The sequence below is a fragment of the Anas platyrhynchos genome, chromosome 3 (assembly GCF_047663525.1).
Source record: "Anas platyrhynchos isolate ZD024472 breed Pekin duck chromosome 3, IASCAAS_PekinDuck_T2T, whole genome shotgun sequence".
Lineage (NCBI taxonomy): Eukaryota > Metazoa > Chordata > Aves > Anseriformes > Anatidae > Anas > Anas platyrhynchos.
Window position 1 is genome coordinate 52,601,917 of NC_092589.1, and position 16,123 is coordinate 52,618,039.

General features: G+C 37.5%; 1 protein-coding gene and 1 long non-coding RNA gene across 6 annotated transcripts in view; both read left to right on the forward strand.

Annotated features, from left to right (window-relative positions):
- LOC101789803 (SAM and SH3 domain-containing protein 1) overlaps positions 1–16,123 on the forward strand; it is a 544,938-nt gene that overhangs the window by 243,544 nt on the left and 285,271 nt on the right. The gene's annotated exons all lie outside the window — the stretch shown is intronic.
- LOC113843205 (uncharacterized) overlaps positions 1–16,123 on the forward strand; it is a 257,895-nt gene that overhangs the window by 233,817 nt on the left and 7,955 nt on the right. Inside the window, exon 2 of the long non-coding RNA XR_003496394.3 lies at positions 921–970. This is a non-coding gene — a long non-coding RNA (uncharacterized lncRNA). The remainder of the gene's footprint in view (positions 1–920; positions 971–16,123) is intronic.

A 16,123-nucleotide genomic window follows, 5' to 3' on the forward strand; every position in this document is an offset into this window, starting at 1 on the left:
CTTTGTTTTCTCTTGAACAAGCTTTCAAAGATCCTTATTTAAATGCACAACATCATGTTTTAAATGATTCAAACAGTTCATGTGATGGCAAAGTTAGGAAAGGAGCAGTGCAGTTCAAAGATGCTATCAATTGTAAATGAGGGCTTTGTTCTTTTTTCCTTTTTCTCTACTTCTAACCTCTTAACTGTGCTTACACACTATGTGTTTCATGTGGTTGAACAATGGTGTATTCTCAGACTACCCCATTCTTTGATGTTACATGCTAGTAACTAAAAAGGATTTGAATGGCTTTATCCACACGTACAATGGAGACAACAATATCCTCTGTTTAAAAATAATAGCAATAAAAAAAAAATTGTTCCAATAACTTTCAGACACTACCTCATTTCAGTTTTCACTAAATTCATATTCATTCTCAGAATTGTTGCTTATAAAGCTGACGTGCAATGGAGGACTTCCTTTTGATCTATTAATAGCACCCCATTTATTTAAAAAAACATTCTTATCCATATGGGATTGCTGTTGCTCCTTTCACAGGAGTCAGTCCTGATGCATCCACATGTGCTCCCTGTCAGGACATTGCCCATAGCAGTCGCTCTATCTATGTCAGTGAGATGGGTCTCCCCTTTCTGAATCTCCATCCTAAATCATATACCTTTTTTTCCACTATTCTCAATTTCTGTGCCATTTTGGGCAGGAGGCGATTCAAAGATGTGTTGATTAAGTGTATGTGCTGGTAGTGATTAAGTGTACATGCAGGCTATGGTTTCTTATCCCCATCAAAACATCTCTTACCTTTTGTGGAAGGAGGGGGTGGGCAAGTAAAAACTGAATGAAGAAAAACTTCTTTCCCTCCCCCAAATGTTAAATCTGTAACAGAGATTTCCTGAGTAGTTTTAACATTTTTTTTTTTCTTTTAGGTAAGTGGAACCTTTCTCTTCATGGCTTGGGGAAGCATTTTGTTGCTGTGGTAAGTGTTCTCCATCACATGAATATGCTGATGGCTGTGTAAAAATAAGCACATAAGTCTCTGGTTCAAATTTGAAATGTTTGCTGCTGTCCCTGGCTTGTCATTGGCATTGCAACAGGCAACTGCTGGTTTCTAGAAAACTGTGTACATATGCTGCTTTTCCTGCACAAGTATTTCTGAATGGCAAAATTGATCTTCTGTCCTCTGAAGATTCTGCTCGGTTACACAGCTTCCAAACATCCTCATTGAGTTTTGTTGATGCAACTTGGGTTTAATGCTAGATGGTTATGTTGTGTTTGGTCTTACAATACAGAAGCTTGTTGGCTGAATTGGTTTACTTGTTTCTGATTTGACTACTTCGAAATGTAAGATGCTGTTTTGAAAATAACTTCATAGGTTGCGTGTGTGTTGGGGGGGAGGGGAATCACCACAAAACTTGACCACTTAGCTGTGAGCTTTTTCAGAGTAAAAACCCCGAAGTCTTGAATTTGCATTTGTGTGTGGTTGCTGATGTACTATGTCTGGGTAGAAGTGAAGGAAGGACTATTTGTTAGCAACTTGATTTTTAGGTTATAAGGGGTGAATGTCCTACTTGGGCTGTGCAAATTCCACGCGTTCTTTACGATGGATGAGACAGTGGACTGCTGGAGAAGAGAAAAAATAAATAATCTCCCTTTGTGTTTCTGGCATTGTCCTGGAAATGGCAGTACCTGTATAATCCTTCAGTTGAAAGAGCTGTGGTCTCGCATGCTATCATTATCTCTTCAGTCATATCTTTTGAAATGTTATTTTATGACTCCAGTTGATTTTTGTGGCTTTTCTTTTTTTGACTGCAAGTCTTTATCCTATGTATCTTTCATTTGTGTAATGGATTAAAACGTGCATTACTTAGGGTGATAGTGCTTTAAGTGTATCCAACATGCTTAGCCTTTGCCAACATAATTATTTATATTGATGGTATTTAGAGATGGAGGTAAAGAAGGTTATGCTAGCAAAGAACAGCTATTCACTTCATTAAAATTGTTTTAATAACATTACATAAATAAATGTGCAGCTTGTACAGCACAAACTCCTCTTTCTAACCCAGTGAGCTTGATTTATTATTATAACCTTTCGTTGCTTCAGGAAAAAAAAAAAAAAAAGTTGGGGGTTATCTTAACTTTTAAGTAATCGGTTATCAAATATGAAAGTGATGAATTCCTACTTCAGAATGATCATATGAAGGCTTGATACAGTGTCTCTACACTGATGTAATCGTTTTCTGTGGAAAAATCTTTGTTTAGTTAAGCCTGCACTTTTAAGATCCAGATGTTAATCAGGAGATTTGTCACTTAACTGGAGGATACTCTTTTTTTTTTTTTTTTCTGGCCCATGGGAGACATTTACTTAATACTATAATTAGGTTGAAAATGGGTATATATATTTGTTCAAGGTTATAGACTATTGCAACTGCAGAGCTGACACTGGGGTGAACGAGAAGCTAGTACAGCAGATGCAAAATCAGAGCACGAGTATGTACATTTATAAATGCATAAACCTTTTAAAGGTGTTGTCCTGGAAAAAGTTTTCTTTATTCAAGTCTTCCCATGTTTAAAATAAAAGCAAAGCAAGAATTAAAAATAAATAAATAAATAAATAATCTACATGTATGTACTAAGTAGCTTGTATTCAGAATATCAATTTTATACCCTTATCCTTATATTTGTCGTGTTTCATGCACTTAGAGTTTAGAATGAAAAAGTACTTAGGCTTCAAACGTCCCTTCCTCTTACCTATCTTCTCACCAAATGCTTGCTAAAAATTTTTCTTTTGAGGTCTTACGAAGGAAACTTTAAACTTCTTGTTCAAAGAGAATTGGAAAAACTTGGAATAACTAATAAAACTTCAGTCACTGTGTATCAACTTAAGATTTTATTGCTCCCTGAAGTAGGGTAGAAAACTGATAGATCTGTGTAGAAAAATGTCAAAATGGAAGAACCGCTTATGCCAAAGGTGAACAAATGAACTGGAGATTGTCATTGTTTTTGCTTTAGTTAAGTGATGGCTGTGTAGATGTAGATGGCTGGGTAGAAAGACCAGAAACCATTGTGCCAGTGATATCCATCACAGTGGGGGAAGGAAACTTGATGTGTGCATGCGTGTGTGTAATGTTATATAGAAACTATCTGCTGATGAGTTGCCAGTGATCTATGTGTGAGGAAAGTGTGCTTGAGAACATAATTATATCAGTGACAAGTCTAGTTAAACGTTATTTTTCAGCTTTTAAATTTAATCTCCTTGTTGAGTAGGAATGCTTAAAAATGAATTCCTGGAGGACAGATAATTTTTTCTTGAAACATACTAAAGACAGCAGATTGTACTTCAGATACTACATTGAGGTTCATGCCCCATGCTGTTTTCAAGCCTGTTATAGTTTTCTTTTCTATTAAAGAAGCAGGACTAGAAAGATCAGAAAATAGAAAAATGGAAAGGTGAGGAAGGTCAGGTTTTTTGTGCTTGCATAGGCTCTTTCATACTTATGCTTTGTACCCTTTTAAGAATGGCAGAGGCACGTGAATCCAGATGTTGTTTGAAGAGCTACCTCAAAGGAAGCTGGTCTGAGCAAATCACACCAGTGACAGGGCAAACCCATGCTGTGGCTTTTCATGACCATATGTAGTCCAACAGCTTGAGAGCTGCACCCCATTTCAAATGTTCATGTTATATCGATGTGCCTGTCTTTTCTTCTGCATTTAATTTGAGGGTGTTGGTTCTAAACACCTGAAGTCTTTCATTATAAAAAATGTAGTTTATGACTTGTCATTTTATTTTTCTAATTAACTTATCCTCAGTGATCCTCATTTGTACTCAGTGTTATTATGTAATAATGAAGCTTTATGTTCCTACCATTGGAGAATATCTCTCAATCTTCAACTTCTGCTGTACTCACTGATTTCAATAAAAATAAGTTTTCATTTGTTTGTTTGATTTGCAGATGAATTGCCTGAAGTACAGTGCAAACTAATATATTCAAGATATTAAGAATTGAATTTGAGATTAACTCATATTCAGAAATCTTCCTATTTATTTTGCAACTCAGGTTGTTTTCAAATTTGTGTTGAGAATGCTTAAAATAGTAGTGCAGAAAATGGGAAAAGTTGGTCTGAATCCTTTGTTTAAAGCAAAATTTTTAATTAGTCTGGCTTTGCAGTCTTTCTTGATCTTCATTATTTTAGGTTGTAAATATTTCTAGCGTCTCTTTTCCATATTCAATCACTGGTTATGTTCTTGATGATCAAGTTTAGTTGTATTTTCAGAAATTAAATTATTTCCTTTAAAACTTTTCTCTTCTAGTTCCTACTACCATGTTGCTTGTTCTCTTGCCTTAATAGCTAAGTCAAAGGCTACAGTACAGACATTAAAACATCAGAAGAAACAGTTGTTTCTGCTGCTGCTGAAAGGAGATCCCAAATGTAAAATTATACTAACAAAAACTTGCAAACACTAAAAATCTTGCATTTCAGAATAACTGTTCAGGTAATTAAATAGTGAATCTAGCTTTCATACTTGCTCGCTTTTAGACTTGCAAAGTTCACTCCATAAGCATGGGATGAAAACATTTCTTAATGGCTCAGCAGGTTACTTCAGCTGAACATAATCTTGAGGCATATATGGAATGCCTGCCTGCATTCCTTGGTAGATGAAGACTATTGCAAACATTCTCCTTCTGGCTTGATGGATTGATGATTTCTTACCGATATTCTTTTGTGTGTGTAGTGTCTTTTTTGTTGTTGTTTTTTTTTTTTTTTTTTAACTTGTTAAACGTTTCTATTTTAAAATGTTTTTACTAGGCTGTTTTTATATTTATGAAAAAAATGAATTTTTTAAATGTTTGACAGAAGGTGCTTTTTAAACTTAAAGGAAAAATCGTTGCATTTCAAGATGTTTTGCTAACGGGAATTAAGCAAATAAGATATCAGTCTTCTGACAGTGCATAGCACAAAAAAAGTCTCGTTGGAACATATGTGAAATTTTTAATGACAGATTGCCACTAATAAACTTACTTTAACTGCATTAATCTGATAAGTAGCAGCTAATATGTAATATTTGATAAGTAACTCTTTTTCATGATTATACAGTTGAGATTTTTCCTAAAGCAGATTTTTTCTACAGCAGGCTGGTTAAGGTTTTCTGTCAAAGAAACTTCAACCTGCACTGACAAAGACCTGGTGTCTTTCATTGAACTAACATGCTAAAATAATCATACATTTGTGAAAAGTTTTGGAAGTGTATAACTGTGAATATATACATGTACATGCAAGCAAGCATATGTATATAATAGTGCCAATTTATTGCACTATTAGTGCAATTGCACTAATAGTGCAATTTATTGCACTAATCTAGGCACTACCTAGATTAGTTTGCATGTTTGTTTTAATGCTCAGAACTGCATTATTCTTCAGATTTAATATGCCAATACTTTGTGTTGCATTGTTACCACTTATAGTCCATGACCTCACCTCTACCTTACTGCATTTTTGGTGGGATTAGTCTCAATCACATTCCATAAAGCAAAAAGCACATTAGTTGCATTAATTCAAAAAATCAGTCTGTTGGGATTGTGGTCAGCAGCTTATCGTTGTGCTTCTTACTCTATTCAATTTAATTTGAAAGGTTTAATAATGAGCTTGTAGCTGCTGCTTTTTTTGTCTTTTGATTTCTTAATTTTGAAAGTGAGTGGTGAATGTATATGGAAATAATCAGTATCATCCTAGCAGATGTACACAGTCCTCAGTAGCAGGTTGCATCACTTTATGCTAGAGTAGGTAGAACCAATATGGAGAGCTGTGTTGTGATCTGGCTTCGGATTACCTTGTTCTACTCGGCTTGCTCAATGTCCTTTGTACAAACCCAGTGTGCAGTTAAGTTGGAGATAACACATTGTCTTGTTGAATTGAGGTTCTTGCCATTTGATTGATTCCTGTTGAGCGCTGGGCTTGGTGTTTACCTGTGCTTGTTTATGCCAGTCAAAACAGAAAAACAAAAACCCGTGTTTTCAGGTTTACATTTTGCTGCAGCTAGCCTTAAACATTTTAGTAAGCCTTGCAAATATCTTGATATTTTGTCCACACTAGTTAATAGGAAAAACACAAAACTGAATGTCATCTGGTGTTGTGTATCAAAGCTGGATGTTTTTAAAAGTTATGAAGCAGAATAGCTCCAGATCATTAACTTTTGAGTGTTCACAGCAATTAAATAATCATGTAATGGAATGCCACATAGGTATTGATCTATGCATTTTACTGCCATGCAATCCTTTTGAAACAAAGCTGAATTTAAGAACAGCCAGTGAAATCTTTTTTCTTTGAAAATCCTTTATGAAACATTTAAGTGAAACATTCATTATTTTGCAATTATTATTTGAATGAGTGCCTTCCTAATTATGTGAAATATCTGTTTTCCTTGGGGTTTGCCTGACAGGAAATAGTATAATGCTATTTTATAGCTCATTAGTAACAGCTTTTTTATTATTTTTTATATTTTGCCAGCTGTGGGGATTTCTTTCTTCTATGTTCAGAACTTAATTTATTTCTAGGGAAAAGAGATGGGAAGAGAAACTTGTAAATATCTGTAACAACACCAGAGTGGAGTGACAGCAGAGGAGTTACTAACAAATTGTTTTAACCATTACGTACAAATGTAATTAAGAACTAAAAAGAGGAGCTTAAAGTAAAATCATAGTGGGGAGTCTTACACATGGTAGATTCTGCTCTTTCATTATTGCACACTTTCAGCACTCATTTACATTGTTATTTCCCGAAGTCCCTGCAACTGTTAAATTATGCAAATCAAGTTACCATAATATTCAGTGCCAAAATGTTTTATTTAATAGCAGTCATTAATTTATTTCTCTAATTGATTCCACTAGGAAATCATCTTAAATGTATCATTTTGTTTTAAATAGGTCCCAGTTCAACATAACTAAAACCTGTTGGGCCTTACAGTCAGGGGGTGTTTTTCCCCCCAACATGTCCGTGACAATTCAGCAGTGATGCCACAAAACCCCCTGTGTTTCCCTCCCATTTACCAAGTTATTTCACATAATGGTAGAATCAAACAACATATTTAAACATGACACAACCATGTGTTTTATAATGCAGTGAATAAATACTATTGCTAGTGTTTCTGGATAGAGTAGAGCATTATAAGAAAGCAAGGAATGGAAGCAGACCTGAGAGAACTAGGGTAGTGCCTCTGGGAGATGGTGAGGCGAAGGTGATGCTAATGAGATTTTAAAAAGATAAATTTTTGAATAGCTCCAGGTCTGATTTGCATGATCTTTAGCATATAATACAAGGACATCTTGAATACTGCAATGATGCAAGTCTTAAGGGGCTTCTGGATCTCCCCAGGAAAATCTTAACAAAAGGGAAGCAAGGGGTTTTCCAGTGGATTCATCTTTCTGCTGTGTGCCTTTCAAAGGGGCTGTTTAGATGAGCAGAGGCTGTTTAGATTGAGACTCACAACTTGGTTTACTGCAAGCACAAGAAGCAGCATGATTATGGAGTTAGATCTGTCCTAGTGTCTGAGTGCTAAACATAATTTAAACATTCTGTGATCTGAAAATACTACTGGAGTAACATACACCAAATCTTTCTCAGAAGAAGCTATCATGTTTGAAATACTGAATTCTAGGAGGGGGGAAAAGCTTAATATGCATGTATTTATAAGCAAAACCTGGATAGATATTTTTTTTCCACTAAACCTTTGCCTCCTTTCCCAATGCTGTTGTGCAGCTGTGGCAGGAAATTAAATTCAGTGTGAGAGTGGAGATTGCAATCTTCTCTCCTCCTGTATTTGACACATTTTTACCTTGTTCCATTGCAGAGAAGACCTGGCAACTTGTTTGAAAATGAGTAAAATATTTTTGCAGGGACAAGTACGGTTAACCTTGCACCATTTAATAGCCACAGGGAGCAGAATAACCTGTTGTCTTTGAGAAAGTGTAAATGAGATTCTTGTCTAATTGAAAAATAGGATATTTCTGGGTTAATTGCTGGAAATGACCAATTATCCAAAGACCTGCAATAAAGGAAATACCACCATCCCTCTTACCTTTCTTAAAACAAATTACTATCATCTGTAACCAGCAGCACATTCACCAGAAGGCTACGTGGTTCCTGTTACACAATTCTTATTTATCAGTTTTGTGAATAACAGGTAAGATCATTGTCTGGCTGCATTATTTACATTTTGAAATTAGATAGAGCACCAGTTCTGATGACAGTGTGTGGCCTCAAACCTGTCCTGTCTCACTTAAGGACCTGTAACTTGTCACATTTAAGAGCATAAAGTCATGTGAAAATTTGGGAGGATGGTTGTCATGTCATTTTTCCCATCTTCTGTCTATACAACTGATTCCAGCCCTAAACAGATTAATTCTTTCCCTGCTTCACCCCTAGTTTCCTAGAAGTGTGTCTGTTGGAAGTGGAGGAATAAGAGTGGAGAAGCTGTCCACTGTTCATATGAGGCAATGGACAAAACAAGACTGCCCTCTTCTCAGCCAGCTTCCTCACTCTAGCTCCTCATTCCCTCATCTGACATGGGCTTCAGGAAGATCCCTCAGTGAGGGAGAGCGTTCCTGGCTTTAATCTTTTTAAAGCAATGTGTAAGCATTTATAGGTTTGTTTATATGTGTATTTGATGATTTTCATGCAACCTTAACATAAAATAAATAGCCTGATGGGGTATGTTTCTTTTTTTGTGTGTGTTTTGTGCTGGCTAAAGTAATTTGTTCCCTATATGTAAAATGTCAGGGGTTAAAGATGTTAATAGAATAGGCTTGGTCTTTTGGAGATTTCTGCCTTTTTACCAACACTTATTTCTGTGCTTAGGCCTTTATTATAGTTCATTTCTGAATCTGGTAAAAAAACAAAAATTGCACATAAAAATGAAAGATAGAAAAAAGTGTAAACTACTTTTGACTAGTTTCCCTGAAATAAGGATGTTCTTCTGTGACAGAGGTAAATATCCCTTTTAATTTAACTAAATAAACAAAGCAGCAAGCATAATTTACAACTGTCCCCTTTTTTTCCCTCCCCCTTCCTTGACTTTGTTCTTGGTAGATTTCTTGTCCATAACTGCATGTTCCTGCATTCCCAAGATACAGAGCTCTCTGCTGAATCTCAATGACAAGGAGAAGTCTCAGTTGGTTTATTTAGTGATCTGACCTTTTCTCCGTCAACTTGTTTACTTGCAAACATTTCATCTTTGATTCAACCCACAGTTTACTGAAAAGCAAGAAAACAAAACTTCTGAATCTCTGTGTCTTGTGATCTGTAATTCCTGTTACAAAATAATATTTAGGAAGATTAATAGGGAATCTTTCTTTTCAGGAGCTCGGGGTCCTAGGCTTGGAATTTTGTGGAGGTTTTTACTCTTGAAAAGCAGTTTGTTTCATGGCAGTGTGGGATCAAATGAATCAGATCAAATGGAGGCACAGGCACGCTGTCCAGGAAGGCTGCGGGGTCTCCCCCCTTGGAGATGTTCAGAAGCTGCTTGGATGTGGTGCTGGGCAGCCTCTGGTTGTCCCTGCTCGAGTAGGGGGTTGGGCCAGGTGGCCTCTGGAGGTCCCTGCCAACCTCAGGCACTCTGTGATTATGTCTTGGCCATGGCCACCCCCAAAACGTGGGGGCTTCACCCCAGCTCCCCTTCTCTGCATGTGGGCTTTGGAGCTCAAGGTAAGTGCCGTGATTCTGTGACACCTGGCTTCTATTGCTTCAACTCCAGCACTGGTACAGTAGGTATTGCCAGCTCATCAGTCCTAGGCTTTCTCTGGTTTTTGTGTGGAAATTCTTGACAGTGATCTCAAAGTATTTTTAGTAACGCCCTTGTGTGAGAAAAGCCATTTGTGAGTGAAGAGTGGCTATGGGCTGGGTTAATGAGGGAAGTCTTTTTCAAATCTCTCAGCAACCCACCTGTCAGTCTGAGCCTCACTTCCAGGAATAATAGTCCTCACCTAGATCCCCGTTCCCTCCTCTACTTTATTTCTTACGTTACTCAGTGATTAGACTCATAGCTAAACTACTTACCTAGCACTTGGACCTGTTTTACTGATTGTTCTCATGGCAGACTTTTTTTTTTTTTTTTTTTTTTTTTTTTTTTTTTTTTAAGGTAATAGGACACCGATTTAGAAGTGTTCAGACAGAAGTGTGTCTAAAACAAATGATGCCTTTGGTCTTGTCCATAGGCTTCTCCCTGAGCATCGTCACTGGAGATGATGCTTGGGAAGCATCACATTGCCTGGAGAGTGCTGGGGTGGCAAAGTGGGCTTCTCCTCCAGTGTTTTGTGAGGAGAGCTGGTAGTGATTTTTTTCAGGAGTTCAGACAATGCCCCTGATCACTTCTACCTGTTACCAAATAGCATTACCTACAGGTAATGTGTTGGTTATTTGAAAAGGCATGAATTCTTGAAGTTATTTGTGACCAATTTCCATGGCTTTCAGTATGAAAAACTTGAATACATTTTGTAGAAGATAGAGTTGACTTCTCAAATTTCACACGGATCTACAACCAGTTAGCACTCAGCATAATCTCCTTGATAACCATCTGTTCTTCTGCTCACACTTACATATAAGACACATAAAAAGTGGATAAGGGAGCTTGAAGTGTATTTGCAGATTGGTTGCTTGTAAGTTACTTCCATCAAGAAAACAGTGGCTAAGAGCCTTCTGTTTTTCTTCCTCTTTTCCCCTACAAAAAATCAAAATGAAGCATCTAAGGGTATAAAAATGAAAATTAATAGTTCCCTTTTTTTATTTCATACTGTGCACTGCAGACTTTCACTGTCATATATCCTGTTTTTAGTCATCTTCAGCATAAGGGATGTTTAAGTTTATTTATACCAATATATGATTAATTTGTGTGAAAGAACTAAATGATTTAAATAACACTGCTTATCTGCAAAGATTGTTGTTCAGACTGAAAAGGATCAATTGTAGTGGTACCTAGTGCCCTTTACTGACACTACTTTCAAAGTGCCAACTTGAATTGAACAATTAATGTTAACTGTTAATAGCCTCTGGATCTACCCACAAGGAATTTCAGAAGTGGCTCAGTACTCCAACATTTCATCAAGTAGAGAATTAAATTTGTTACCCAAATCTGTATAAATTATTTGTACTCTATATTTTCTTTTCTTGATAGAACTAAAACTGCAAGTTTATAAGATAGTTTCTAAAAAGTAGGCTTAAATGGTGTATAACCTGTCACAGCAATCAATGTGAGAAGAACACTCTTAGGAAAAAAAAAAAAAAAAAACAGTACTTAACCTTATTCTGAGTGATTTAGGGATAGTACTGGTACAGACTGTATTCTCTTACAACAAGAGGTGTCATTTGTTAGGTATCTGACTGTCTTATATGACTTTGAATAAATATTTCTTGAAACTATGCTGCCCTTCCTTATTTCAGTCAATTACTGATTTAGTCCTTTAAAAAATCTTCTTATGGGTTTGCTTGATGAGGTTGAAGCTCATCTATGAAAACTCTTGAACTAGCCACACAGGTTTACTGAAAAAGACAGAAGGACTTGTGTAAGACACAAATGTACAAGGTCATCACCTGTTTCTGATAATTATATGTTTTGTTTTAATTAATAGATCTGTAGTCAATTTTTTAATAGAATGAGTCGATTTAGAGCTGAAGAATTGGCTTGAAATTAAATGTCTTTAAAATTTAATGAACAGTGCAATGCATTCTTGAAGTAATCTGAAGAACATAAAGAACATGTTACGTAAGTAAAATGTATGTCCTCTCTAATTACACGGAGAAATAGATATGAAAGGGGACTCAAATTCTTAATTCTAACAGTAACAGCCTGGATAAGGTTACTGACTGTGGAAGATAGCAGAGCTCTTTCTGAGAATAAACGAATGGTATCGGTAAACAATAATATAATAAAACTTAAAAATGAATACAACAACTTAAAAATAAATTGAATAGACTACAGAGTATGTAGTGCCAATTCTTTGAATATTACTTCACTTTGCTTCATAGAGATTCTGGAGACTGCTTGGTAGGTTTGTAAGCTTTACTCCTAAAGGAGATACTCTGACCAATGGAAATGTAAGGACAGTTAGCATGAATATGCATGGATGTTTTATATTTGTGTTGTGTAAAAGCAGTATATGTTTCCGCCTGTCCTATTCTGCTGAATATCTACATAGCTATTCAAGAAAGAAAGATTCCTGTCTTGATTCTTCCTGTTCTCAGTTTCAAATATTGTAAAACCTTCAAACTTGTATTATTCATTTCTAATTTGCTTCCACCAGAAGGCCAAATGGAGAAATAGCAAGGTGTTTTGACAATAAGGTGTGGATATAAGTAACGTGCTTAAAACCATAGTTTCTGAGTCAAAGGTGTCGGACCTCAGTCAGCTCCATCATCACTGCTAATAGACACTGTCAGAAAACTGATAACAAAACTCATCTCCATTAACAGTATTTGTGCTCAGCAGATGTGCATCACTGAAAATTATGTTCATACTCAGAAATGTAGCAAAATGATCCTTAGTATGCTCTAGTTGTGCAAATTGAAGTGATAGTTGTCTTACTCATCTCTGTCAGATATTTATTTACACGTCTCACAGGGAAATATATTACATTTAGAAAGACACTGGAATGTTTTGCAAAAACAGAAGTTATTTTTAGAAAAAAGATTCATCTGTCACTGACATGGATGACATCTGGTTGAAGTGTGATGAATCCATGTTGTAGAAGAAAAGGGACATCCTGATGCTATTGCATATACATCTTTGTGATTATGGGTGTGCTTTTTTCTAAGAAGCAAATTTATTACAGATAAATATTTTATTTTTTGCACAAGTGTGCTTCAGAACAACACAGATACTTGATGCTCTAGCACTCCCCTAGACTACAGGAGAATCTGTTACACAGTGCAGAATTGTCTCTGGAACAGTAGTAGATCCTAAAAACCATGCAGGTGATTTCTTAGGGTGGGCTGTAGCCACTGTAGGAGGATCCCAGTTTTCACATGCTTTGCCATGTTGTGCCTGCAGCACTGTGTTGGATTCTATATCAATGCAGTGGAATGCATTTGCATTACCTTCTCTCCTACATGGCCATGGTGGCAGCTCAGGTATTAAATATCTGCTAATACATATGCCTCACAGAGACATTTGTTTATTTGTGCAACATGAGCTTTCCCATCAGCTATTCATCATCTCTGCTAAAAATAGAAGATAAAAAAAAAAAAAAAGTAGTAGGTCAGATGGCAGCAGGCCAGGTTGTTCTCACTCTTGTTCCCTTAGGGGTAAGGAAGGCTAAGAGAAATAGAGCTTGAAACGGCAAAATCTGTGAGACCAAACAGAAACGACTGGAAGTATTGCACTGTTTTTTCTAGTCTAGTAAGAGTTCTGTTTAAATTCCTCTCCTTTTTGGGAAAGATAATTGAGAGATAAAGAAGAGGCAGGTGAACTTATTCTCTGATCTGTATTTTGTATTGTATGACTTTGGCCAAGGATCTTAAAATATAGTATTTCTTTTGGTATTTGCCTATCAAACTTAACATATCAGTATATTTTTATGTATTGCTTTGCTTGTTAAAATAAATAATGCACTGAACATTGATAAAGTGCAAGCTTCCACTTTTGCAGGCCTCACTGTGTAACTTGCATTCATATTTTTTAATGATCGTGTGATTTTTTTGAACAAAGTAAATCTATAAGTAATGATGTAATACTATCATCTCCAGAACGGATCGTTCCGGTATGGCATAAGTCAGATTGTAACATGATACGGGAATACAGAAAACTGTTTTGACTGTGTAAAGAATTTGTTTTTTTAAATGCAGCAGTATGTTTTCAGTGCTCTCAGATGTATTGTTTGATCATGGGAAAAGAAAAGAACATTTGTGGAAGATCAAACAAGATCATGTACAACATACATTTTAAGGTTCACATAAAGTCTGAGCCTTTTCTTCTAAAATTCTTCTGACATCTGTATCTTTGTGGGGGTTGGTGGTTTTTCGGTATAACAATTTAGACCTGTATAACACACTCCAACATGACTGTATGCAGTTACTTCTCTTTTTATAAGTAGACAACTGTGGTTGTTTCACCAGCCTGAGCAGATAAACTTCACCAAATACCCTCTCTCACTCCCCCTTCTCAAAGGGAAGGGGAGAGAAAATAAAATGAAAACATCTCAACAGTTGAGATGACAGGTAGATCACTCAGCAATTATTGTCAAGCTCTAAACAGACGCAGAGGGAGAATAATACAACCTAGAGCAGTGATAACTAAAAGCAAACTAAAACCACCTTCCTCCTATCCCTCTTCTTCTGCCTCCGCCCTTGAGAGGCACAGAGGAACAGGGACCGGGACTTGAGGTCAGTCCCTGACACTTCATCTCCCCTGCTCCTTCACAGTCCCTCCCTGCCCTTGCTCCCCGTGGGGTCCTTCCCACGAGATGCCGTCCTTCTCCAACTGAGCATGCAGGGGCTGCCCACAGGCAGCAGCTCTTCAAGCACTGCTCCCACATGGCTCTGTACCACAGGGTTCATCCCCCAGGAGCAAACTGCTTCAGCACAGGTCCCCTGCGGCTGGGCTGCAGCTCCCCCCAGACCCCCTGCTCCTGCATGGGCTCTTCTCCATGGGCTGCAGCTCCGGCCCAGGGCCTGTTCCTGCAGGGGCTCTCCATGGGCCGCAGCCTCCTCCAGGCCACATCCACCTGCTCCACCGGGGGCTCCTCCACAGGCTGCAGCGTGGAGATCTGCTCCATGTGGGACCCATGGGCTGCAGGGGGACAGCCTGCTACACCAGGGACCTCTGCACAGGCCACAGGGGAACTGCTGCCGCCTGCCTGGAGCTCCTTCTGCACCAACCTGTGGAGCTGGCAAGAACAGGCCCTTATCTGACATGGGGAAGCTTCTGGACTCTTTTTACAGAGGCCACCCCTGCTACCAGAACATTGCCATATAAACCTATTACAGCAATCCGTGATTTTCAGCATCAGAACAGGGATGTTCAAATATGTATTTTTGAAAATAAGTACAGTAATGATCTGTTGGTAATTAATACCTCCTCTTAAAGATTTATTTTACATTTTCCTTCAGTAGTATTTTGCATATTCTATTTGGGAAGTGTTACAGTAAATTTCACCTTAAGGTAGGGAGCTGACTTAGCCTGTACGCAGCAGATCAGTGGTATGGTGGTTCTGCTCATGTACACTTCAGAAGAATTTCTACAAGTGTACATACACATATATGAACCCATTTGCTAGCTTCACACTTGTACTAGGTAAAATTTAAAAAAAAAAAAAAAAAAAAAAAAAAACAAAATACCTTGTGGTTTGTGTTAGTTGCTTTGCATGGCAGGTAGAATGGAAATTCGCTCGCTTCACTGTCAAGGAATAACATGATAATCTTGCAGCATTCCAGTATGTCTCTACTGGGAAAGAACATTTTTTTGAGTTTAAAGTAATAAAGTCAAGTATGTACTTCTGCTCTAGTTGGCATTTTAGTAGCGAACTCCTGGTTTGTGGCATTCAGCGTAAGTAAAAAGGGGTTCCTTTTGGAAGGGCAGAGGAAATGCTCTTGTGCATACCAAAAGAGCATCAGTAGAGCTGCCCTTCAGTGACCCTTCCGCTTGTCCTGGCATTTTCACATACTTTTCTCAAAGCACGGGCGTCGTGATAGATTCTTAGGTCCACTACTTTCCTGGTCCATCTTAAACTCCGCAAACTCTTGTACATAGATCTGAATCTAGAGAAGCCTTGTGCCAAACTCTCACTCTGGATATTTGGCATTGCACATGCCTGCCCCTTCAAAATGACTTGTGACCTGTGTTTCAAAGATCAGTTTGGTTCCCTCAAAATCATGGCTGTCTCCTTATGTGGGAGCAGTCTGTGCTTCCCAGAGGGCAGGAACTGTAGTTCTTCCTACGCTTTCTGAATGGGGGGCTGAGCAGGCAAAGGCCTGGAGAAAAGTGAGGCAGAACTGGATTTAGAAGTCTAGGTAATATAGTCCATTACCTATTAGGTAATAATTATACCCTTTTAAATTGCGTACTATGGTGAATTTGATTCCCTGATATCAAGTTGGGCCACTGCAGGTAGCTGCTTTTTTCTCTTTAAACTTGTGTGGCGTGTATTAA